This window comes from Ornithodoros turicata, chromosome 1 (genome assembly GCF_037126465.1).
Source record: "Ornithodoros turicata isolate Travis chromosome 1, ASM3712646v1, whole genome shotgun sequence".
Classification (NCBI taxonomy): Eukaryota; Metazoa; Arthropoda; class Arachnida; order Ixodida; family Argasidae; genus Ornithodoros; species Ornithodoros turicata.
Window position 1 is genome coordinate 149,560,707 of NC_088201.1, and position 24,032 is coordinate 149,584,738.

At 44.7% G+C, this 24,032-nt stretch overlaps 1 long non-coding RNA gene across 1 annotated transcript; it reads right to left on the minus strand.

Moving 5' to 3' along the window:
• Window positions 1-3,289: 3,289 nt before the first annotated feature.
• LOC135370979 (uncharacterized) lies at window positions 3,290-4,083 on the minus strand. The gene is made up of 2 exons (XR_010415483.1): window positions 3,958-4,083; window positions 3,290-3,610 (listed from the first exon to the last, which is right to left on the minus strand). It is a non-coding gene; the product is annotated as an uncharacterized LOC135370979 (long non-coding RNA).
• Window positions 4,084-24,032: the final 19,949 nt, after the last annotated feature.

Genomic DNA, 24,032 nt, shown 5'->3' on the forward strand with positions numbered 1-24,032 from the left:
TCAATTTTAAGCGAACACTACGGCACATTGCTAGCGAGTCACATGTACCTCCATGTCTGTGTACGTGTGCCAACGATAAACCATTACAAAGGGAGCCTAAGGGTCATAGTATACAGACATACATTCCACAGTAACCGTAACCCTCGTATAGTATCCATGACATGACTTCAGAGCACACGACGTCTGTTTCATTCGCCTATCCGTAGTCCAAACCGACGAATTTTTTTTTTTACCGAAAACCGTTAAATATATTTTTCGGTTTCCCTCCTGAGCGAAAAAAACGTATACGGTTTCGATTCCGTTCCGGTTCGCACCAAAATAGCGGTTTTTTTTTCGGTTCCGTTTTTCGGTTCGCTCCGACACCCTGAATGCTCTTGATTCAAAATGCGGGTTTCTGTACTATAATGGGATACTGTTGGACTGTGAATATCGATTATCATATGCTGGCACTATTCCCATGTCTACGGGTATTACGCATGCTTTTCATTCAAAACGGGTTTCACGGGTTTCTGTACCGTAATGGGATACTGTGGGACCGTCAACATTGAGTACGATATTGTGGGACCACTCTCATGTGTGAGGGTATTACCAATGCTTTTCATAAAATGTGTGGGCTTCTGCTCCGTAATGGGATACTGCGGGACTGTCGATTGAGATTACGATATACTGGGACTATATGCATGTATACCCCTCGCTTTCCATTAAAAACGCGGTTCCTTGCACTGTAATAGGATACTGCGGGTCCGTCAATCTGGATTACGATATTGTGGCACTATTTCCCTGTCTATAGTTATTACCCATGCTTTTTATTCAAAATGCGGGATTCTGCAGTATAGCGGGATACTGTGGGATTCTCTATCTGGTTTAGGATATTGTGGGACTATCCCCATGTATGCGGGTATTACCCAAGCTTTTCATTAAATATGCTAGTTTTGCCTTGTATTGGGATACAGTGATCCACATAGACAGTCCCACAGTTTCCCTTAGACTGCAGAAACCTGTATTTTGAATGAAAAGCATGGGTAAGACCAGTAGACGTGGAAATACTCCCACAATATCGTAATCCAGATTGACAGACCCGCAGTATCCCATCAGAACGCAAAAACCGCGTTTTTAATGAAAAGCACGGGGAATACCCGTAGACATGCTTATAGTCCCAGGATATCGTAATCAAGATTCACGGTATCACAGTACCCCATTACACTGCATAAACCCGCGTATTTAATGAAAAACATTGGTAATACCCACACACATAGGAATAGTCCCACAATATCATAGTCCAGATACACGGTCCCACTGTATCCCATTATGGTACAGAAACTCGTGTTTTTAATGAAAAGCATGGGTAATACCCATTGACATGGGAATAGTAACGCACTATTGTAATCCAGATTGACAGACCCGCAGTATCCCATCAGAGCGCAAAAACCCGCGTTTTCAATGAAAAGCACAGGGAAAAGCCGTAGACATGCTTATATAGTCTCAGGATATAGTAATCAAGATCGACAGTCCCACAGCACACCGTTACAGTGCAGAAACCCGCATATGTAATGAAAAGCATGGGTAATACCCGCACACATGGAATAGTACCACAATAACGTAGGTCAGATAGACAGTCCCACAGTATCCCATTAGAGTACAGAAACCCGCGTTTTTAATTAGGAGCATGGGTAATACCCATTGACATGGGAATAGTACCACAATATCGTAATTGCGATGGATAGTCCCACAGTATCCCATTACTGTGCAGAAACCCGCATGTTTAATGAAAAGCATGCGGAATACCCGTAGTCGCCCTTATAGACCCAGGATATCGTAATCAAGATCCACAGTATCCCATTACAGTGCAATTACAATGTAGAAACCCGCGTTTTTAATGAGAAGCATGGGTAATACCCGTAGACAGCGGCATAGTCCCACTATGTCGTAATCCAGATAGAGAGTCTCACAGTATTCCATTAGAGTGTAGAAACCCGCATTATGAATGGCATGGGTAATACACGTAGACATGAAAATAGTCCCACAAAAACGCAGTCCAGATACGTAGTCCCACAGTATCCCATTAGAGTACAGAAACCCGCGTTTTTAATGAGAAGCATGGGTAATACCCATTGACATGGGAATTGTACCGCAATATTGTAAATGCGATTGGCAGTCCCACGTATCTCATTACTGTGCAGAAACCCGCATGTTTAATGAAAAGCATGCGGAATACAACACGTAGACGCCCTTGTAGACCCAGGATATCGTAATCAAGATCGACAGTACCACAGTATCCCATTACAGTACATTTACAATGTAGAAACCCGCGTTTTTAATAAAAGCATGGGTAATACCCGTAGACATGGGAATAGTCCCACAATATCGCAACCCAGATTGACAGTCCCAGAGTATCCCATTACAGTGCAGAAACCCCCATTTTTAATTAAGCTTGTCAGTCCCACAGTATTTCATTACTGTGCAGAAACCCGCATGTTTAATGAAAAACGTGCGAGATACCCGTAGACGCCCTTATAGACCCAAGATATCGTAGTCAAGAACGATGGTACCACAGTATCCCACTACAGTGCAGAAACCCGCATATCTAATGAAAAGCATGGGTAATACCCGCATACATGGAAATAGTTCCACAATGCCATAATCCAGATTGGCAGTCCCGGAGTACCCATTACAGTGCAGAGACCTGCGTTTGTAATGAAAACCATGGGTAAAACTCGTAGACATGGGAATAGTCCAACAATACCATAATCCAGATTAACAGTCCCACAGTATCCCATTATGGCGCAGAAACCCAAATCAATAATGAAAAACATGTGCAACACCCGTAGACATGGGAATTGTCCCAAAATACAAAAAAAGTCACGTAGCCCACACATAGTTACGTGGATTAAATCGCATGAGAAATTGATTAAATTATGTGAAATGGGGATTAAAATTAATGAAAGCAGGATTAAAATTAATGAAAGCAGGATTAATTCGGATGGCAAAAGGATTAAATGTCATGGTGTAAGGATTAAAATGTACTACAAGAGGATTAATAACGGCGGAAAAAGCTGTAGATGTGCGGAGCTACCAGTGGAGTGCAGCTGTAGCTCCCACAGTTTCGCCACGAAAACCACCGCCCCCCCCCCTCGACCACGTGATCATCCGTAACGAATCATGACAAAGTAGCCGGAAAACGTCGCGAAAAAGCGCGCGCTGGCTGATCGAACTGCGCATGTGCGCCGCGTGCCCTCTCCACACCAATATTATCGAGAAGCAGAAAATGAAGATCCAGAAGACGAAGGAATTCACATGTACAAATTTATTGACACGGTAAACATATAAACAAGAAGCAACATTTGAATGCAAGTAAATCTACACGATTATTACAGAATACTGCAGAATAAATAAAGAATAAATAGTGCCGAGCAACAGAAGGCGTGACTATCATATTATACAATCTTTAAGGGAACCTATTAGGTTTGGACAAAGTAGATATTATTACACACATACATAGCACGTGATGAGTCGCAGAAGCCATCCACTTCATCCCAGCGCAACTGTAGAATTTTCAGGTGACAGGGGCCACATGCTCGCGGATCGCAAGGCAACGAACAGCTGTCGGCGTCTGAATGAAAGAAAAAAGAAAAGGAACCTGTTAATGATATGGTAGACCCGAGCATAGGCAACGTTAATTGGCTGAATACGCTATGTAAGACATGCTATCGTTACGCGCCTAATGACAAAATTGACGCTGTTTTCCTTTTCATGCACACCAGTGGATTAAACATAAGACACATTCAAATAGCGCAACGAAACGCAACAAGTAACGCCACGCATAATCATCTACCAGATCATGACTGATAACCGGCAGAAAGCGATGTAATACGGCACAAGGCGTACCTCCATGCACACAGTTAGGCGACAGTATTAAACGTCTGATCACTGACATGCATCATACGTTTGTCTGCTTACCTTTCATTCAGGCGTTCGACCATGGCTCAAACATCTTCGAAATCCACGAAACGAAATCACCGTCTGCTCACACACGTAGACGCCAGCTACACAACGGTCAGACGGGTCGGCGCCTCGGAGTAACGAACGCGGGAGAATCCACCGGTTAAATGAGCCTCAGCCAATCACGATCGACAGAGGTCACGTGGGGAACCGGAGCCAATGGAAAGTAAATAGCCGGAATTTGGCGGGAAATGCCAGCGGCAACACTATTTTCGCGGCGGCGAAACCCGCTTACTATGCCTCCTCTGGAGCTACTTTCCTCCGCGGAGTCGACACGCGGTGGGCCTACTCGCCCTTGTCTCGCGCATGTGGATATCTACGCGACCCTCTTCAAAGTCCGCTTCAAAGTCCGAAACGCTTGCTGGTCCGTTGCGTTGCCTTTTCGTCGGTTGTGTCCTTTTTCTCTTCGGTGCTAGCTTGACAGCAGATGCGCAGATTGCCATCAGCTCAGGTAACTTATGTCCAACATTATTATCGTAGTCAGGGTGACAGTGTCATTGGTGATAGTGGTATAGCTGCGTCTTGCTGCGCTGGCAAATAGCGCAAAAACCTGATATTATTTGCCAGATGCACAGACCTTGGTCTACGTGTATGGCTTCTGAAAACGTCGTAGAAGTCGGGTGATGGTGCTGTCGCAGTGATGCGATGACCCTGGAACGGGCATCTCTAAAACATCCGGTGCCACTGTTGGTGGCTTTCTCTCGGGCAGTGTCTGGTGAACCGGGTGAACCGCCGCGGCTGGATCGCGTATTCAGGGGGATGAACGTGTAGTATATTTCTATTGTCGGGAAAAACTCACGTGACCTCTAGCGTTGGGCCAATCGTTGGACGACGGTTGAGTAGATTTTTTGCTTTGCTTTTTTCTGTCTCCCTGGGTGACCTATGCCGCTGGCGGTGCCTTTCCCCTTTCCCTCTCTCATCTGTTCTCTACCCTCTCCTCCGCTTTGGCGGTTCTGGATTTTCGTTCGCGTCGAGTGAACTAAATAACAAAATGCGGAAGCGTTGGCTGTTTCTGTTACACAAACTGCTTTATTTTTCGAGATAGATACAGTGAACCCTCGTTATTATGACCCCCGTTAATCTGACATTCAAGCTTTATGACCGAATTCGTGGGGAACGGCTTTTTCCCCATGTAAATCCTTCCCGTTAATGTGACATTCCGCTTATCGGACTGTGACCGAGATTTTTGGGCACAGCTGGGGTCAAAGACACGTATTATCCTCCCGTTATTATGACCGCGTCACGCACCCCTTTGAGTGGCTGCTTAAGTTTCTCAGGAACAAAGTGATACAGTTAAAGTGGGGGGCAAAGGATTAGGGTGACTCAAGGCGTTGTTGACCTCGAGATTACTCATACCTCTTCTCGGATTGCTAAAGCAGTGAAGCACTGAAGGTTGCCTTTATTGTTTTTTGAGCAACACAATGACATTAATATAGTTTGCGTGATCAATAATACTCTTGTACAGTTAGAAAAGCTGATCACTGCAAGCTACTCCAAGCAGTCATTGCTGACAGACTTTTTTATTAAATAAATTGTTGTACAGCATCATGCGTACGCTTTGTTCTGCCGTGCATGCCCTCTGGTCCCTACTGGACCGCTTTCTCGTTATTATGACAATTCGCTTTATGACCAAAATCTGCGGGAACGGAGGCGGTCATATTAACGAGGGTTCACTGTATTTCCAAATCACAAACTGCAGCCTGCTGTAGCTGTGCAAAACACGAACATGATATGAACATTGTTTCTGAAGTTCGAATGATATGCCGAAGCAACTTTGCATTCACTGATGCTGATGTCTCACGTGGAAGATTTCACAGTAGAACAACAGTATATTGGCTGCACAGGCACACACATTCAGAGATCCGGCATGACAGAGAACATGTCCATATCCCTTTGCTGCTTCTGTAGGCGCCTGGTTGACCCGCCACAAAGGAACTTGAGCAGCTGCTATGTCGAAAGATGATGCTCCAATCACTCTGGGTGGCTTATCCATTCTACTGTATCCATGCAGATGCTATTCTGAAGCAGATATCGGTTGAGTGCTTATACCTGAACAAGAAAAATAGGGATCAGAAAAGTGAAAACCAAAAATTATACCTGCCAAAATGCTGCGTATGACACAGGTCTGGCGCTATGCTATGCTAAGCGGCAGAATGGAGTAGGAACTGACTTACCTGTCATCGAGTGGGTAGCGGAAAAACGCAGTATTCGTGTCCTTCTTGAATCGTTGTCGCACCAAAGCAAGCGAAGCACACCTGCCTTACACTTCTCTATCACTGAATTGACTTGCAGAAGTATCCATGAGGCACCGCGCTTTTCAGAGTCTGTATCGACAACATGTTAGGGAAGGACACTAAAAACCACCCAAAGCGGTAGCGGCATAGATGCTTTGCTTGCGTCCCTGCTGCATCCAACACATTTCGAAACTTTGCGGAGAGCTGCTCGGTTGCTCCGGCAACGCCGACACGGTGTCGCCGGCTTGAGCGCGCCAAGGAAAGTTCATAATTTCAAACCAACCAATCAGCGCTCGCATACCGGGGGAGCGGCCTCAGGAGCCTATAGGCCTCCGGGACTAACCAGGCGGCGCCACCGTTTTCGTCCCCTAGTGGGATGTCGCTGCAACTCTCGATAGAATCCTAGCAGACGCGCCAAGCACGTTTCGCCCGGGAAGTATGGATTTCATCGTGTTACGCGCTGGCTTCAAAGGAATAAACAGCAAAGGTTTCTTTAGAGCAAGTACCGTCAACAGAGGAAGTGCCTTGGCTGATGCACGTCATGTGTATGCCGTGAAGGAGCAGTTGTGGGGTAGCAGTTCGGACATCGTGGCGAAATGCACAGCGGAAATCTGCTCATACGACATCCAAATAGAGGTAACATTGAACGAAAATGTTTTGGTCGGACACCTTTTGTTGCCATCTGTCAGGGATCGTTTGTCGCAAACGTCATGAATGGCATCACAGCTTTCAGGCTCCCGGCAAATCAAGCAAGCAGCATGTACCTGTAAAGCTGGACTCGATGGGCATTGCAAGCACGTAGCGGCGGTGGTTTTGCACTTGAATAGAGGTGACAGTGCCGCCTGCACCAGTTTACCACAGCATTGGGGGAAGCCTGCTAAGAATTCCCGCTGAAAAAATCTGCGACGATCGACGAGCTTTTTCCAGGTAACTCGACCAGCGCATGTCGTCGCGATGGTTGCGATTTGTATGTCACGGATTCTTGTTCAAGCGAGTAAGATTAGTGACAGCCTTGCAAATATGTGAGCCCTTGTACCCAAGGATTACAATGTCACAACAGTACAGCTTATGGTTTGTTTACGCCACGCCAGGTTCTGAAACATATCCAACTGAGCAGGAACTTAGAATTTCAAGCACACAAGCTCATGTCATCTTGAGAAGCAGGGCCCGAAATGAGACTGAAATATTAGAAAGGTAAAGAAAAAGTCGCAACTTCTGCATGTTCGCTCAGTTCAGTATGGATGTAAAATTGAAAAAACAGCACGAATGTGTTTGGGAACGTATTAAGTGTTGACATTACACTTCTACACACTTCTACTTCATATGTATTATCTGCTTTTATTGAAACAGGAGAGTTCATACAATGATAGTAATATAGGGAGAAAATAAATAAAAGACAAAGGTAAATGTGTGTCTGTAGTGATTTCTTACTGAGATCTATCACATGTAGACCCTGAAGTTGGAGTTTAACCCCATGTTCCCCAAATATGCACCTTGAACCGTTCCCTTGTTTAGAGTTAAATTCGATAACTACCCACAAAATTGCTCTTAGCCATACTGCCCTATCATAAAATATGCAGACGGCCTCTACTTGTAGTACTTCTAAAACTCCAATAAATGGTACGACAAACATCAATACTAAAATAAAGCCTGATTTCTCCCTGAATTCATTCTGACAAAAAATTTTACATCTGAATGTGCATGAATTCTTGACATGGAACTATTAGTCCGAATTCACCCTGATTTTGGGAAACAATAACACCAGGAAACTTCAGGGTCTAATCATATGTCTTGGTGAAGAAACTCCTGGACAGTTTTCAAAATACTATGCTTGTGTTGCGTCAAGTTCCTGTATCAGATGAGAGTATACACAAAACAATTGCACAATCATATCAATTAAAGGCAACTTTGCTACATTTCAGCACCGAAATCCACAGCGCCGAAGCGTCTATTTTGAGCCCAAATTACAACGCGTGTCACGCGGCACTGGTGCCGTCGAAAGGCATGGGTCATGCTTACTTGAGTAATGGCTTCTTTGCACTCCAAAGCGATATCAAAGTGAATCGTGCATGACACGCAGTTACAGAGCTATGAGCGTTGCAAGGGCGACTAATTTTCGTTTCATGCGGTTTGACCATGTGTACCCCCATACCGAAATGAAAGACGTTTCACGTCAAAAGCACAGGAGTCTGGGAACCCCTCCCAGCATTACACTACATGTCTTCAGGTTTTATGATATGTGGCTGATAATTCGCTAGCACACAGCAGACAGGACAACCTTTTCCATGTAGGGTATGAGCGTCACAGGCACCCTATGATAGGCGGCGCCAGAGCCGTCGTCTGCTAGCTTTCTATCGAGAGTTGCAGCCTCCCTCCGCAAGGGGGACAGGAAACTTTAGCGCCGGAGGCCTCATTCGACGTAAAAATTCTGAGGTTTCATGACGTTCGATGACGTGAAAAGCTCGCAGCGCCTCACTTTAGTCCGCAAGTGAACTCGCGTGTTTCATCCCCTTGGCGTATTGGAGAGGGGCGCGTGGGAGAGAGGTGCGGCAACCCGGCCGCCATGTTGAAGAGCCCACAGGCGCCGGCTGCTCCCATGGGAAACAATGGGAAGCAATTTGATTTGGAGCATTCATTGCGCTTTAAACGCTCCTCATTGCTGATTAGCACGCATTGTTCTTAGGAATCAGTGTGCTGATGTATTCCAAACGTGCTTCAGCCGTGTTCCTGTAGTTTTTAATGGTAATTGACTTCATTTTCTTCTCCGCTGCCTGTATTCCTATACTACAGAGATCAGTGGTCCGCCGAAGAGCCGTATATTAAAAGGGAGTCTGGCCATTAATGGGTCATGCCTATACCTGAAGCTCCACCCACTTTTTCAGCTTTGCGACCAATAGAGTTCTGAATTATTATTCTAATAATTATCAATCAACGTATCCTCACTATTTGTCCCCGTATCCAACATGGGCGGCGTCATTTTGGGTGGCAAGTGGATTGGATGGGTTTGAAATGGATACCTCACGCAATCTGCAAAACTAGTGGATTTTTGGTGCAAATTTGATGTGCGCCACCAAGGGAGCGTAAGGCACATCGGGAACTGTCGTCTGCTTCCGTCGTTGTACCCACTGATCTCGATTGTAAAAGGCTGGATCGCGGACAGGGAGCGCGAGCGTGAAGAAACCGGCCGCCATCTTACGGTGCCCACAACAGTCGCCGCAGCGATCATGGCAACTTCTTGCAATTACGGTCGTACCAACCGTACTGGCAAGGTTACAGGGCCTAAATTTATACAGGTGAGTCACTCTTCATCAAGGAATAAATAGGCGTCCATTCTGTATATTTAGTTGCCCATTATGAAGTGTTTTTTTGCCCAAAACGAGCAGTGGATGCAGGTTGCTTGATCGCTCTTCCGACGTTCAATCGAGCACACTTGCATTTTACCCGGCGGCAAATACAGTTTGAGTGCATAATATGCTTGAAAGAACACCTTACACTACACAGGTACTGTTGTCATCAATATATGTGCGAGCACTCGAGCGCTTTTTTGCATGCATTGCTAGCATGGTACACGGTGTTCTCTGCGGAAGCAAGTGCCACATTAATTTCTTTGAATTACCTTCACGCACAAGTTCGGTATTACGTCACAATCAGACCACGATTGTCACCTTATTTCATGTATTGGTATTGTTTTGTGCCTTGGTTTGATTTGTGACAAAGAATCCTACGTAACCGTGGTGTGGCGCGACTTGAATAACGCCTTTGTCTCTGAGCTGTATCGTCAGCTTGTTACGACAGTAATAATTTGTAGCGTGTCGTGCTATTTGAAACAGTTTTTAAGGCAAAAGTGGTCTCTCAATACAGGTTTCGTCATGAGGGCTACCCAGTGAATAATCTGTGTAGTGTGATACGGCTGGGTGTACAGGTAAGTATCACGTTCCTCATCCACTGGTTTCTACTTTACAGGAAGGAACAACCTCAGTGCACGCACTGTGGTTAGCCTCTCTCAGTTTTGCATATTTTCTTACATGTTCACATCAGAAACACACCTTACACTTTAGGCTCCTTCACCCAGCAATATAATAATTAGAGATTATAATTCTTTTTAGAAGAGTTCCCCATATTCTTTTTAGAATAGTTTTTCATCTTTTTAATTTTTAGAAGATACAGGGATTGTAAACCATGTTTTAAACTGATGTTTTAACATTTGTCCAATGCATTTATTAAACAACATATTCATTTTTAACTGGTTGCACCCAAACCAATGTTCTGATGTATTATTTCCTTTGTTGTCGATGCACCATAAAAATTGGAATAATCATCATCAATGCAGGTTACTTCACAGCTGCCTCGACATACTCAAGAAATGGGTGCAGAACCTGCATAATGCCCACAAACTTTGATTACCACAGCACCTCCAGAAAGTATGTGTCACATGGGATTTTTAAATGTATTCACAATATATAATACCTTGTATTAACTGTTGTAGATCTAAGCCGTCTCTACAGTACACTCTCAGAAATTAAAACCGTGAGAACCGTGATAATTGTTTCAGTTAATAGGCATGCACATATATGCTATAAGAAGAAAATTATTTCTTGAGAATGCACTTCTGTGGCTACTGGTGTTGTTTACATCTGCTGTTGATCACATTCATTTATCAATTTATCACATATTATATTCTTATATATAAACACATATTTGATCACATTAAATTCAAAATTCATCATATATAAGAAAATACCAGGAGGGAAGTTGCTATTCATTCCTCATTCTAACCTAAAATTGAGTGCTACAAATTTAGAGAGAGTACCTGTCCATTGTCATTCCTAAAATATATATTGTCATTGTAGCAAGGTCATAAAACAATAAATGTAGTCTTTTGTGACCTCCCTGCACGTTCATTGTATCCTGAAACGCATAAGTGCAAGAAATAACTTGAATAAACTTGATGTTGTATAAACTTGATATAAAATGTTGGATAATATAATGTATGATATAAAATGTTGAATAAACTTGAACTTGTATATTCTCTTTACTCACCATCAGTGACCTTCTTTACAAAAGCATATCGTGTTAGATTTTTTTTGTTTACGTTTCACAGACGGGGTACACGAGGGCCAAAATGACAAAATCACAACTGTTTCAAGCTCCAAATCGTCCTGCTGCAATTATCCTGTTGCAGACCATACATGTGTAGTGCAAGAAGGCCCTTGCACATCAAAATGTAAGATGGGAGTCACAGTTCATGCAAAGTGGTTCCTATGAGAGACTTCGATGCTGAACAAAATTGTGCAAACTGCGGAAGGTGCCATAGAAGATATTCAGAAAGCGTGTCTGGTCTCACAACGGTGCTACGACGCTCTCTTTTAGATGACGATGATACTCATTGGAGTTTCAGATGTGCAGCTGCATTTTTTCGAACGTGCTCCACATAACAAGCATGACAAAGTCAGCACTGGATAGCAGGCCCCCGTTCCTAAGCAGCTTTGCTCACGCTGCAGTTGTATTCAGCAAAAGCATGTGAGTACTCGAGAAGGACATTCAGTTTGGCACAACCGCGCCTGCAAATAATCAGAACAAATGAAGGAAGAAACAAACAAACAGAAGGGCTGTACTTCAAAAAGAGGTAAATCTTGTGTCTCAAGGAGGTGTTACTACTTTTAAGTAACTTAATTGATTAAGCTTACATCACTACCTGATTAACTGTCCTAACGAGCGTGTTCTAATTGCGTGAAGCAATTAAATCACGCTCACAACGTATTTGGGCTGCTTCGGTGTGTCCATATTTGCGAGGCAAAGTACCGCAGTCGTTCACTAAAAGACACTTTCTGCGGCGGTGCTTGATATAAATCATACGAAACCGATACACGGCTAAAACAACGACTGTGATTCTACAGAACGATCTCTTTCTGCCATGCGAGTATATCCTTTTCCGGACCGTTCTTTATGGAACAATTTTTGTCCAGAACGCAGCACGGGATATTACATACATGGTGGTTGTTAACCTCACATCGTTTCTTGTTGAAATATTGGCTGGGAAATACTGTAGTATACAATCCCCAGCGCTGCACTGCTGTGACGGTCTAGTTTCGGAATGCAAAACATAACGTAATTAAGAATCGAACGGCAGGACACCTGTGAAACACTGTTAGGATACATCAGTATACTGGCACCTTACAAAATTGTGTGATGACAAGCAACGATCAACGCCTGCAGCGCTATAAATACTCACAATCTCCGTTGCCTCCCATTGTTTTCTATGGGCGCACACTGCGCTTTAGGGCCTCCCAACATGGCGGCCCGAATGCACGCCTCTCCCCCGCGAGCCCCTCTCCCATGCGCCATCCAGCCTTTATAGATAGAGATCAGTGGTTGTACCACCGCCGGCAGAACCACCTGCTGGGACAGATTCTGTCGTCGGTATGTTTTTTAAACAAATCTACATGAATAGTTTGAATATAAAAGGCAAGAGTGTTTATATCCATGAAATCCAGCAATTAAATATAAGATTATAGAGCACAGCGCCGTTTTTGTTATGGTTTCGTTGTGATCGCCGCGATCGCCGTGTTCACTAGGCCTAACACGTGGACAAAACGTATTATTTTCAGTTAGATATCAGTGGATGAGCATAAGATGAAACTGATTTCCGAGCAACTTATATTAGGATGTACATTTGCAGCGTAAAATCAGGTTAATCTGTGAAAATTTTTTGTAACGAAATCCCCGCTTCACAGGGTTTGTTTTCGTCGCCATTTTGGGTGGCAGTATGGTGTCATGGCGACCCCCTTGGTAAAAAGCAAACCAATCAGAGGAGCGAAACTGTGATTGACAGGCCGAGCCTCTTTTTGTGACTCCTCCCAATGGCCGGACTCCCTTTTAATATACGGCTCTGGTCCGCCGCTGTCGCGAGTGCCGCGTAGCGAAATTCCGTAACGTAGGCTAGTTTACGCATAGGAGAATGCGCTGCATCCCTATTGGTTGGCGCTGCGGCAGCCTGAAAACCTGTGGGAGCCAGAAACGGACTCAGCCGCTACCGCGGTCAACATGGCGGCCAGTTTGTGTTTACGGACTGGAATACGCTCTGCAAGTAACCGAGCGTTCTGCGCATATCTCCTGTCCCGGTTGCTCCACTCGGCGAGCCCCATTGGCTACAGCGGCGCCCTCCCTCTTCCCTCTCACTGCCTCGTCTCATGCGCAGAGACGCACTTGCACAGCGTATGTGAATTGAATTATTGCGAAGAGCAGGTGCAAGGAGCAAAGAAAGTGGGAGGTGACCTACTACTCGTAGTACAGTGTTGCAGTGGTGAAAGTTCTGTGGCCAGCCTTCGTTCCGTGTAGCTTCGTGTTTGGTGTGTGTGTTGAGCGCGAATGGATCAAGCACGATCAGTAGATGCACCCAAGGGCCATATCCTGGTCAAAGTAATCTACCTCGATTACTTTAAATTTCTTCTGTCATTGGTGCACAATCGAAAAAGGCGTGAATATTAAAAGTGGTTGACACCTTCTATCAACCAATCGCCCCACGTGATATCTTGGAGAGCGACCCGCCTTATCGGTATTTCCTCCTGAGAATCCGAAGGCCACACCTGTGATCTGCCTTCGCTGAGCACCTTGTTGCTTCGATTCCTCGGTGTCGGAAACAGAAAACACTACCGGCATAAAACTGAATTTCGTGGAAAATGCGCGGAAAAGCACTCGCGTAATTTCCCTTTTTGCGGTTTGTCATTTTTCTTGACGTACAGGTGTGCAAGACTGCAATGTTTGTATGACACCGCGATTGTACTTGGCATTTATAATTCGGTATGTGCCCGTGAGATGGCGCTGGTGGCAGGCAACAAAACGATAAAAGCGCGAAGGATCATTGCAAAGGGTCGAACTGACAGTGTGGCGCGAGCCGTAAACGCATTTATGAGAAATCGGTTCGTGCTTTAAATCTTGAGCTTTATTTATGAGCTTTTCTTTATATTTTTCTGCGTGTTCGTGTGCTCGATATGCGAAATGATAATTGGCATTTCAATATGCTTCTTTTGCTCGTGAGCTGTGGGGGTGATAATGATACCGCAAATGAGCGTTGATAGTTTTACTCAAGAAACAGTGAACTTTGATCGATGAGTTTTTTGTGTGCACACCGCTGCGTTGTAATAACATTGATTGTACGACGTACGGCTCTGACCACGCTTCGAAAAGCCCGCCACTTTCACGCATACGATGCCGCGATCGGCGCAAAGAAACGGTGTTAGCGGTGCTTTTCTATCATTATTAAACAGAAACGAAGAAAGAATTGAATTTTTTTGTTGTGACGAGCATATACAGACTTTATACAACACAATAAACGGAAATGCACATGCGGACCCATCACGAAACCCATCGCCGCTCAAAGTAATCGACCCTCTTTCGCTACATTAATTTTCAGCTTTGAAACTAATCTTTTACGTCATTGTTACGTCAAAATGACGTAGGGTCACGGTTCGAGGTTAGGGCCGAGAGGATACGAAGGAAAACTAGGTATAAATTTCAATTGCAACGGGCGGGATTTAAGGGCGGAGTATTTCGTGGCAGTCCCGCCCTACAGCTTGTGACGTAAGTAATCGAGGTAGATCAGTTTTGACGAGGATAGGGCCCCAAGTGTCAATAAACTCAACGGCCGCTCAGGACGCAGGAAATTGTGAAATTCGTTGCGTTTTCTGAAATGCACTTTTCGCTTCTGGCCTCTGTTATCGACGCCGGTAGCAGAACCACAAACACGCCTTTTTGCTGTGATAAGATTCTAAATAAGGGCAAAGTATTCCGTATAGCCAAACATGAAGAGCACCTACTATTTTCATTTCGACTGTGTTCCGTACACTTGGCTAGAGAACTGAAGTAGAATTTAAGTGTGCTGCTATTTTTGCGTCCTCGGTCGGCGATTGAAAGGATGTAGTTGTGGCGGCCCGCGGAAGACGACGACGATGCGCCTCTGCTGCCACGCGCTACGGCGCTGGCACGGCAGTTCTACCGGCACCGTCCTAGTGTGAGGCCACGTCCATCTGCCCGCTGGGACATTCCATCATCGCCGGTCAGGACTCGTGTAGAGGAAGACCATCGTCCTCCGCATTTGGTGACCCGAACAACGAACACCATGTTCGGCGTAATTCGGCCATTCAACATCCTAAATTTTTCGTCGGCAAACCAGCAGCGAACCATCCTCTAGCAGGCAAGGCGCACCGGGACCACTGTTCCACCGGGGACCCGCAGGGAGACCACAGTAAGCTGAGTTTCTGGCCTCCACCTGCTTCACGATGGTCCTCCCCGGCACTTCTCTGGCGACAAACAGCGTCCACGCTTACGTACCGGTCGCGGTACTGTCGCCCACTCAGCATCCCACTCACCCAACAACAATCAGCTCTCAGCAACGCAACTCAACGCATTCACTCAGCAACAATCAACGCTCAGCAACTCAACGCATTCAACGGAATCAGCAGGCACTGCACGCAATCGGCAACCACACAGCACTCACACCTCATCTCTGGAACCCGCCCGGATCGCAGCGCTCTTGTTCCCGCCAACCCGCTGCTGCATCAACAGCCACAATCGCAAGCCGTATTTCCAATCGTCCACCATCCACGAGTCGTCCTCATTCTCCTCTTCATGGTATCGACGCGGACCTCAACCGCATGCACCGCTCCGCGTCTGAGGGGGGGAGTGATGTGGCGGCCCCCGGAAGACGACGACGATGCGCCTCTGCTGCCACGCGCTACGGCGCTGGCACGGCAGTTCTACCGGCACCGTCCTAGCGTGAGGCCACGTCCATCTGCCCGCTGGGACATTCCATCATCGCCGGTCAGGACTCGTGTAGAGGAAGACCATCGTCCTCCGCATAGTCAATTTGTGCGGTTTCACGAGCAACATTCAAAGCTTCGCACCCCCCCCCCCTCCAAATAAAGGTGAGGAGGCGGAAGCAGTGATTTCCCCAGAATTTCACTGCTGGGGGGGGGTGCTGAGCTTTCAAATGGGGGGGGGGGTATGCTTGGTGAAGGTTCCACTTACGGAATTTTTCTTAGACACGGAAGGAATCGTGTCACAATGGTGACATATCTGCACAGCTTTCCAGTTTTATTTGTACATATTATTACGTCAGAACACAGTACATTAGAATATAGATTCATTATGAACGGCATTTCAACATTAAGGTACATAATCACGCGACCGACAATGAAAAAAAAAAGACTAGTAGCTTGTCTCACGAAGCTCAATGAATACCTATGCAGCATGGTCTCTTGGTCGATTTGTTCTTGTGTGAGCTTGTGGCAAAAGAGAAACTGCAAGTTGCAGCAGTTGTCCAGTTACCATGGGCCATTCGGTAATTTTGCGGGTGACTGTACAGCAACTGAAACTTACTTTTCTGTATCAGATAGTGCAGCTTACTGTAATTTGTACCTTTTTAGCAGCTTTTCTCAAAACTGCTGGTTACACATCTTGAAGTCAAATGATTATCTCGTACTGCACGGGTACACACCATGTGCACATTTTCAGATGATTTGGAAACAAGAACCAGTCTGCAGCTCATGCATCCAAAGCTGAATGTTGTGGTTGTATTGATAGGTGGTAATGCACTGCAAAGTTTTCACAGGGCAGAAGCTGTATAATGGATCTTTAATGTGGCATGCTGTGTTTTCACATAAGTCTGCCCTCTCTTGTATCTGTAATAGTAAGATTCAAGTACATTTCACTGTTTTGTCTGCTGCAGAATGAATGTTTCAGTTTGCATAGCTCACAACAATATCCACACCATCATATTCGTTTCGCATAACACTCTCTCTGCTGAAAGTACAATAAATATGTATTTGGAAAGAACTCAGTGGCCTCTAGGGTGTCTTAGTGTAGACAATTTTCTGCCGTGGATTGGCATGACAGAAAATTGACAAAGCTGTTGGTGCTATATGGCCTTGCATTATGATGTTTTTGTGGCTTTTGTGAATGAGCAACACCCACTGCTGTTCATTTTGCAAGACACAGCACATGCTAGCACATGCGTATGGCTTGGAGCTGTTGCTTGACTTTTTCCAACCTATCAGCCATGTCAGCATCAGCGATCTTGTTGCTGTTACAGCCTCATGCAGACTTGTACGTACTCAAAATACAGTATACAGCCGACCCCCGTTTATCCGGACTTCATTTATCCGGATCCCGCGGTATCTGGACAAAAGACACGGGAACGGGTTTTCCTCCATGCATTTTGTTCTCGTTTATCCGGACTTCAGCCTCCGGACTCGGACAAGAATTCCAGGGAACGAAAGTCGAAAATTCTTGTAATCCAGCTTCAGTTATCCGGACTACCGTGAGTAAAAAGAGACGCCGCTTCGTCACCCTTTTCGCTGTTTTGGGGTTATTCCCGTCACACGTCAGGGACCTACATTCCTCCGTAGGGGAGACAACCGTGCACGATGACCCCCTTTTCTGTTTGTGTGCGTTGGGTCACGTTGACTAGTCGAGTCATTTGGAAATATCTCGAGCAACTGTCCTGTTCTAGAGGGGAAGGCTCCAACCCGAGGGCCTGCAGCTTACGGCCCGTTGGCCGATGAAGACATTCCCCTAGCCGAGCTGCGATCCCTGAAGCAGAGGCTCACTGCGACTGCCGTAGATGATGCTGCGGTTTCTGACTACGCTGACGTTGATAAGGATAACGACGCGTGTGCAGCTATGACTGATGACGGTGTGATGGCTGCTGTTGCCTCCGATGATGTGCAGCAAGACGGTGCCGATGACGCCAGTGAGAAACAAGGCTCGGACATTGACACTTTGCGTCCGCACTGACATTCTTCGAGCAGCGCAATAGCGTGGCTCAACTCTATGCAATTAGCAAAAGTTTACAGGAATCGAGTGCCTACACTACTATGTAACAGCTGTCATTGACGAGATTTCTGTGTTTTAATTAAACCTTGCTCTGTAAGACGTTTCTATTCTGTCGTTTCATTTATCCGGATGCCCCGGTATCCGGACGATTTCGCCGGGAACGGCACCGTCCGGATAAACGAGGGTCGACCGTACTTTTTTCTGTATTTCGATATTGTACCTAATACTTTTTGTGACAAGTACTTTTAAAGCATTTAAAACACTTCTTTCACTACTTGCTACTCAGTACTCAAAACTCTCCTTCCACGACATTCCGTGCACCGCAAACTTCTCCGCAGTGTCCTGATTTACAGCTCACTGGAACTTCCCCCAGCTTTTTCCTTCTTTATTTTTGGGAATTCGCACATCTGTCATTCATCCTCCTGTACAATAAGCTGGTCGCATGCTTGGCCTTGCTCGTCAATATACCGACCCCTTCATCAGAAAACTGTTCCTATTCATATTCGCAGGTGAATCCCCAGGGGATTAGGTACAAGATAATCCCGGCATTTATTTCCTTGGCTACCAAAGCAATAAACATGCCTCAGAAGTTGAAAGACCCAAGCTGCCATACAGGAACGGTTACAAAGTCTTGGGTCAGAATATACCACTTGAGCTCACCAAAACGCACAAAACATTACTTGACATAAAGGCCTTGTAAATAAACAGTGCGCTTAAATATCACAGATGAAGTTTATTCCTTTCACTTGTACAGCCACATTCAGAATAGGAGTTTCACTTACTGCTAATACTAAAGTACTTTAAAGAGTATCTTAAATACTTGGGTATTTAGTGCTTTACTCAAATTACTTTCAGTTTTGAGTATTTTGTGCTCTATTTTAAATACGTTTCAGGTTGTGTATTTACCATCTTACTTTAAATACTTTTGCGCATTATTTTGTACATGTCGGGCCTCGCATTAAGATGCTTTTTCGAAAGGCATCACCCACGGCTGTTCATTTTGCAAGAATGCTTGTACACATGCTCTGTAGGAGTCATGGGGCAATGCTTGGAGCTCTTAAGCCATTTGCAGTGTCAGCATACTAGATCTGAAATGGATCATCACATTGTAAATGGCATTTGACGGTAACATAAAAAATAATATATGGCAATGCAACTGTGCAAGAGAATTGTAGGAGACTTTTTTTTTCTTTTCTGGAAAACATTGCTCTACTTTGTTTACTTTTTTCTTTTGCTCTTGTTCCTATGCTGATCCACTCAAATAGGAGTAGCAAGTTGGATTTGTTTCTAAGAATTTGTTGTTGGAAAAAGAGTGCATAGGCAAAAATGCACAACACACCACTCTTGCCGTGTATGCTGCCATATTGACTCCTCATCAATTGCAATGGCGGAACACAGAGACTTTGCCACAGTTTAGCAGTTTCAGACAACTGTGTCACAACAGCTTTTTTAAAACCACTGTACGATGCCAGTTTCTTTAGTCATCATTAGCAATAGCAACCGCAGCTTTGAGTAGGAGACAGGCATGCACCACTGCAACTAGAAACACTGTTGTGGGTCTTAGACTGACCTGCGCAACCTTGACACAACTAGAAAATAATTGAATACAGATACAAATACAAATTGAATATGAATATTTTTAAATTGAACTGAACGTATAATGAAGACATAAAATGAGTCACGCAAGCCCTGACTGTACAGCATTTCTGCAGCTTCCTAAAAGTTTATGGTTTTTCTAATTGACAGACCAAAGTGGATCCTCTTGAATTGAGCAGGCATTAGCTTTGATTGTAGACCTTTGCTGATAGAGGTCGCGACATCAGAGTAATGCAGATTGTGAATTTGAAGTTAAAACGAAACACAAAATTGATAGCAGACGACTACCAAATAGAAGGCGATATCTTTACATCAGTAACCCAGACAAAATAGAGAATAGCATAGCAAACATCAGCATTGGAATTGGGATACAAGTTGTCCAATTTTTCATGGCCCTGGGGAGCTGTTGGCCCTGTCATAAATGTGATTTTTGTGTGCTCCCAGCCATTTTTGTACAACCCTGACCAGCTTGGCTAGTATAATGGGCGACACGTAGCAATGAGCCTGAGCTCACTGCTACCCACAGACATCGTTGTAGTCACACGTTATCAGACTTGTACACGTTACTAAAAAAAAAGTAATTGATTACCGTTACCTTGTACGAAAAACTATTTTTTTACCGTTACAAATTACTTGCCGGAAAAAGTAATGAAGTAACGCCTTGAAAAGTAACGCGTTACTTTCCCAATTACTTTCGACATCTGAGAAAACAATATAAAAAATGATAGAAAACAGACATAGAAAAAAAGATACCCACAAAAAAAAAGGAAACTGAGCGTCGACATCGTTGTGATATCGACAGTATTCCGCACAAGACTGACAGAGGCTCATGGTCACAAGAGTGGCATTAGGTTATCGGGGTCGAGAGTTCTATGAAAGATGTGTGGAGAGGTTGAGAGTTTTGAAAGTTCTGTGAAAAGAGTCCTAACTGGAACTCCCACGAATGACTCATCAGGTTCACGGTACAACTTACAGTCCAACTTACTGCATACAGGCCGGGTTGCGGATAGATACTACACATGAATGGGGAGAGGACAGTGGACTCAAAAATACACTACACGTGCGGAACACTGTGGCGATTCACCTCGGGGTCCTTGGGTAAGTAATTGTTGCGGGAAAAGTCCTAGAGATAAGACAGCCGCCTTGTGCCGAACTTGCAGAGGGCAGTTGGTTGTGTCTTCTCGCGGCGGTGAATCATCCCATATATGTGTGTGTGCGTCGTCCCGAACAATGTGGATTCTTTAGTTTCCAAGTAATCGATTACTTAGTAATTCATTACTGAAAATTGTAATTGAATTACTCAAAAAATTACTGGGCCCCAAAAGTAATCGATTACGTTACAAATTACTCAAAAAAGTAATTGATTACTAGTAACGCAATTACCCGTTACCCGTTACGTACAAGTCTGCACGTTATCAACAAACCTTTTGAAATACTGACATCAGCTCCCTCCACTTTTCTGGGCAGGCATTCTTCGCAGATGTTAGCCAGTGCCACTCTGCCTGAGCCACATGGAGGTGGCAAATACCTGGCTCACTTTTGGCCAGATGCTATGAAGAGCTGCTTTTTAGGTGCCTACAAATAAGTGACGTCTCTTTAAAGCAACGAAAAAATAAACAGGCTCTTCATGCAGAAGCTAAGGAGACAGTGGCGTTACACATTTACTAGTATGATCATCTCTAGCTGGTGGAGTCTTAAATGAGGCAATATTACCTTTGAGTCCATGCACAGAGACGGAGGACAACAGATGCAGACGGGAGTCCTGTCCCGTCTAAGTCACTTGTTTTCACATCCTCAACTCAGGGTAATATTACCTCCTCCAGGACTACACTGACTCTCTTGCATTCTATGTTTATGCTCTGGGTCATTCCATGTCCCAGATATGTTGCGCTGTGTTGCGCTAGACTGTCCCTGACTTCTGTCAAATAAATTGTGGTTGATTGTTCCCATGCAGCCAATGCTCTCCCGCTTGGAAAAACAAAATTGCTCTGTGGGGGCCTCTTGAAGATTTGCGAAGGGACATGTGACCTACCTGTTGAAAAAAAAATTCTAAATAGCTTTCTTTTTTTTTTTTGCAAATTCTAACCAGATCTCTTCTGAGTGATGACAAAGCGTAACACGTTCGTGCCGTATGCACTGAAGGTTGATCGACACTTTGTGATTGGTGGCTGATCGATTGTTTGTCTCGAGAAAAATAAAATTAAAAAATTCTTGGAATTTTTATGGAACTCCGCAATTTTTTCAGAGCCACTTAAACTGTTCAGCGCTCTTGCCTAGGAAGCACAGAACATGATAGAAATATTTTGAGGTGCGCATATTTGGAAAAGTATGTGGAGGGAAAAAATCGGAAGTTCAGATATATTGCTTTTTGCCACATAGTCTGCCGTCAATTGCACACTGAGGTGGTTCTTATCAAAATGTGAGACAATTGCATTTCATAGTACACATCTTGATTATTTTTTCCACAAAGTTTCATCAAAAGACTGCTTTTGCAGTGAAAGAATTTTAGAACTTGACCACCGTCACACACATCCAGCGTTGTCCTGCAAGGCTGCTTCAGCCCACAACGCATCGTCGCTGCTTCCTCCAAACACACTGGAGCACCACTACCCGATTTGCGTTCTTGAGTAACAACTTATAGAAATTAACCTTCAAACTTCAGGATCTCACGAGAACAGCCTACTTCAGCTGCGCAGTTCAACAGGAGCACTGGTCCTACGGATGTACTTAGGTGACATTGGACACCGGCGAGCAATTGAATAACCATAATCTGTTGAAGCCATGACGGACACGGTGCTTACTAAGACAGACTCTACGGCGCAAGGCAATAATGGGTGTGAAATAAACAGGGAAAGCACAACAACTTAACTCTTTCAGCTACCACAAAAGAAGAAAATAACAGAAGCCTCGAACTGTCCAAGTGAAGTAATTGAAAGGGTCAGACCCCGCCAAGCTACGGCGTTCCTTGGGGGCCGCCACTTCAGCTGCGACAACGAGGTCAAGAATGCGGTCCGATCATGGCTGCTACGCGCCGGTAAAGATTTCTACGCTGCTGGCACCCAAGCACTCATGAAACGCTGGGACAAGTGCATTAGTGCAGCTGGAGATTACGTTTTTCTCATGTAAGTTGTTTTTACTTTTGCGAAAAATCGAAAGTCCCGGTTTGACTTGAACCCCCATCGTATTTTATAACTGTATTTCATTTGCTGTTACAAGGAGATGTCTTCGCAACCATAGTCGTCTCTTCCAACGTTACTATCGGTTCAAACTAAGCCAACATGTCCTCCGTCCGTGCACTGCACGAGCAGACAACAGGAAGCGGCATCAGGGAGCGAGCAGACACACTCTAGCGCTCCAAAGTTGTTTAGTGGCCGCTGCGGGAGTCTCCTACTTCCGATTTGAGTGCGCCAAAAGTGGGGCACCTACTTAACGCAAGTGCATTAGTGCAGCTGGAGACTACGTTGAAAAATAAAGGTAATTTTTCGCCTGTAAGTTCATTTTACTTTTGCGAAAAATGAAAAGTCCCGGTTTGACTTGAACACCCCTCGTAGATATAATATATAGGTGAAGACCCATCGTCGCTAAAGTACATCCTCGTCTCAAGTGCTCCTTGTGTACTGTGCTGCCACAGAAGGCCATTCTTGCGAGTACCTCAAGCTTGGAAAGTTTATTTGTACGAAATGTTTTTGCAGGCAACGTAATCTGTTTGAGCTGCTCCTATGTGTGTTTGGCAGCAGACTTTGGGTGAAGGAGCCATGCAACGCAATGCCGCATGAGTGTCGCGATGGTCAAGTTCAATATTTATTTATTTATTTTTATTTTTTCTGTTGCAGATGATGACCCTTCGTACAAGGGGCATACTTCCAATTGAAATTTATCTCGTATTTTTATCAGAACTACACTCTTAGAATGAACTTCACGGCATGGCACGTACGCTCCTAGCCAACCATAGTCTCGAATTATATCATTATCGTCCATGATTTGCTGAAAACGGAAGGCGTACGCCTTTTTTGTGACAATTATGAATAGCATAAGTGTCACAAAATAGGCTCCGCCCCACGTTTTCAACGCTTCACGTTTTCAGGGACGAGAACGTTGTCATTCGGAATGTTGGTTGGCTAGGAGCGTGCTCTGTGGTGAAACTCATTTTTAAGGGTGTACCTGAGTGTGTAATTAACGGATGAATATGCGATAAAAAGCAACATTTCCCAAATTCATATATATATTTTTTTCTGCTAGTCTTCCAAGTCTGTGTCCCTCAAAATATTTTTTGCGCATTCTGTGCTTCCTATTCAACACCGCTAACCATGATGTGTAGCATTATTACATACTCGGTTTAAAAATATGTTAACCACTAAAATAACTTAACAT